The following is a 4,200-nucleotide window of genomic DNA, read 5'->3' as shown; positions in this document are numbered from 1 at the left end:
ATTGAAGTTGGAGGCGGTCAAAACAGGGAAGCAACTGAGCCGAAGATAGTAAGTGATTGTTTCCGATGGTGGGAGGAGTAGAGGTTGTAGTAGATCAGGAGAGTGAAAAGGAAACTGTCGGAGGGGAATAGCGGGAGGGGGCAGTGTTGGGCGGAGGGGAGATCTGAGTTGGTGTCGTTGATTTTCTACGCGAAGAAGCGAAGCACGTGTTATCGTTAGGTTAAATTACACATAAGCACTCTAATTATTAAAACTTAATATATATATATATATATATATATATATATATATATATATATATATAATTCCATTAAAGATGGTCTAAATTTATATTCAAATCACCTTGTAATTATTGGGGAGAGTTATCTCATTTAAAATATTTTTGATTTTGATAGATACAAATTTTTAAAAAATTAAAAAAAATAATAATAAATTAGAGAGCACCAATTAGAGCGCTTTTCATCTCCTTTTGCTAGCCGGATGACAAGGTGTTTGTGACGAGCTCCCTGACAAGAACCAAGGGGTTGTGTTTGTGTGAGCTTGATGAGTCATATCTATTAGTAAAACTAGTTTATAACCTGTGGGAACCACGATTATAAAATTAATTAAACTTTTATAGTAAAATTTAAAGTTATTAATAAATTATTTTAAATAAATTATTAATTAAAAGATTTTTTTAGTTATATAAAATTATAATCATTGATTTAAATAAATATGTGAATTTATCACTTTATAGTTTGTATTAGCTTTATTTCACTGTTATTAATTTAATGTAGATAGAGTGAAAAATTTAAATTTTGAAATTTGAAATGAAAACTCGATAGGTTGACAAGTGGCAACTATTAATTAGGAGAAATAATATGGTGACACTTGCCAAAAGAAAAATAAAATATGCTTTAATTAAGAGGTCTAATAATATGACACATTTCAAAAAGAGAATAAAACTATTCTTTTATTAGAACGGAGAGATAACGATTCAAAACTTCTCCGTTAGAATGCTAGTTTCAACTACGTGTTTTGCTTTGAACATTGTTGTATTATACATAGTGACATCAATCATAGCATGGAAGAAAAGACATGCTTTATTGCTTCCAACACGTACGATATCATTTTTCCACCAATATCTCCACCGTCGACATTTTCCATGGGTCTTTATTTTTTGCTTCTGGCAACGAACCTTAAAACACAAATAATTTCATGAAGCAAACTAGCAAAGCAATAAATGTGTTTAAAATACCGACATAAAAGCTAGCTGGCCCAGAACCCATAACCTTTTTAACAAGTTTTTCCTAGAAAAATAATAATAATTAACCATATATAATATTTTGGACTTCTTTCCGAAATGGGAACGCCTATTTTATAAAAAGTGATGGACTACTAATATAATCTATGCAAACTTTATCTCAAATTTCCATTTTATCTGCTTTATTCTTTTGGCAGGAATCAAGTATGACCATGACTTTTGTGGTGAATAGAAATTATAAACAGGATTATAGTTGTTAGCGTAGAACTTGATTAGGAATCAAATTAACTTATAACTGTTACAATAAATAAACATTAATAGATACCTTTCGGTTGTTTCATGTTTGTACATGAGATGAGATGGCATGAGACCACCCTTCTCACCAGACATAATTTGTAAAAATGACAAATCTAAATGTTGGTGGGTCCAATTGTTGCTTCACTCAAACACACAATGTGGCACCAAAATCCAAAATTTACAAGTTCAATGTATATATATATATATATATATATATATATATATATATATATATATATATATATATATATATATATATATATATATATATATATATATATATATATATATATATATATAAAAGTTCAACAAATAATCATTTTAAATCTTAGAACCAATGAACCATATTTTCAAGTTTTGGAGCTATATTTTTATCGAAAAATAAATTTAAAAATATCTACATTCATAATTTTTTATCCTCTCTTTCTGTAACATCCCAAAAATATGGTCCCAAAAGTTTCATTTTCTTATAATAAAAATAGTATTTTCAAATATCAATCATTCAACACGATAAAACCAATGTATCAAGTGTTATCAAAATCATAGTAAATGACAAATGTGAAACTCCACTGGTGTGTGTGGGTGGTAATTGCATTTTGCCACATAACACATAAAAACATCTATTAAAAATGAAACAAATGGACAACCTTGTCGTTGATACAACATCAAATTCTCCTAATGGTATACATTACACTCTATTTCCATACATTAACACTAACTTCCTTAATAATTAAATTTTCAAAAAGTAATATAATTCCTTTTTTTTGTTTATTTAAGAAGCTATATATATATATATATATATATATATATATATATATATATATATATATATATATATATATATATATATATATATATATATATATATATATATAGACACACACAAGTAGGTTCATACGAAAACATAAATATTTCGTGAAAATATGAAAATAGATTTTATTTTATAAAAATCAAAACATGTATTATAAAAATTAAATTTATTAGCAAGATAATAAGTTTACACAGAAGAATGTTATGATAAGATAGATTTAAATGTGGTTTTAACTACCTTTTTTTTCACATCATAAACCACTTTTAAATTTAGGTTTTCATACGAAAAAAGTCAAAAAAACATGTTTTGTCAATATAAAACAATTTCTTATGTATCATCGATTATCATAATGTACTTCAAAATTTAGAGCAATTATTGTCCAAAATATAAGGTTGGGGTGACACAATCTCATTGGTTTTCCTTTTTTCTCATTTTCGTAAATTATTTGCATGTTCACATTAGCCCTCCCATATATATATATATATATATATATATATATATATATATATATATATATATATATATATATATATATATATATGGTTTTCCTTGTTTTCTCATTTTCGTAAATTATTTGCATTTTCACATTAGCTCTCGCATATAAATATATATATATATATATATATATATATATATATATATATATATATATATATATATATATATATATATATATATAATTTATAATCATTGACTGCTAACTGCAACACAAAGATCATTAAACTTAAAATATTATTTTGAATTTTCATAAAACATTATCAATTAAGGCAACGCTTTCAGGAAAATAAGACTTACATTTTCTAGTATCTAGAAAGTTCTCAATAGATCTTTTACTCTTCAATTAGAATCACTCATTTTAATTTTGGATGTATCCTAATATATATATATATATATATATATATATATATATATATATATATATATATATATATATATATATATATATATATATATAAAAGTTCAACAAATAATCAATTTCAACCTTAGAACCAATGAACCGTATTTTCAAGTTTTAGAGCTAATTTTTTATCGAAAAATAAATCTAAAAATATCTACATTCATAATTTTTTATCCTCTTTCTGTAACATCCCAAAAATATGGTCCCAAAAGTTTCATTTTCTTATAATAAAAATAGTATTTTCAAATATCAATCATTCAACATGACAAAACCAATGTATCAAGTGTTATCAAAATCATAGTGAATGCCAAATGTGGAACTCCACTGGTGTGTGCGATGCAGTCAACTCGAACTCTTTCCCTTGGAACTGGAGTACCTGAAACAGAAACTAGAAACTGTAAGCACAAAGCTTAGTGAGTTCCCCAAACTATCACAGATCATATATAAAATAAACATATAGTGGGCCCCACCCTGTCATCGGGCCCCGCTCGGCATCGAACCCCTTCCGGCATCAGTCCCCGCCCGGCATCGGGCCCCGCTCGGTAATAGATCGGGCCCCGTCCTGCATACATATAGCATATATCAAATAAACGCATACACATGCAATAATCACATAGATACATAACTTACAAATAGTCATCGGGCCCCGCCCGGCATCGGGCCTTATCCCGGAAAGCATAAAAGCACATACACATGCAAAAGTCACGAAGACAGCTAGCATACTTGTTGGATATAGTGTCTAAGTCCATAACTTTATTTGGTATGTACTTGACCCGACCTGGCATGGTCCATTTGGGTTGCATGACATTGCAATACTTGGATAGACTAAATGAGAGAAATGACACTTGTGATTATTAATATATTATAAGTTCTAATATATTCATAATAGTATTATTTAATTAGTATTGATCAAGTATTAATTTAGAATTAATTTGGTGATCAAAATGAGAC

Source organism: Lactuca virosa, chromosome 2 (assembly GCF_052849685.1).
Source record: "Lactuca virosa cultivar CGN04683 chromosome 2, Lactuca_virosa_CGN04683_v6, whole genome shotgun sequence".
Classification (NCBI taxonomy): domain Eukaryota; kingdom Viridiplantae; phylum Streptophyta; class Magnoliopsida; order Asterales; family Asteraceae; genus Lactuca; species Lactuca virosa.
This window is presented reverse-complemented; position numbering follows the sequence as displayed.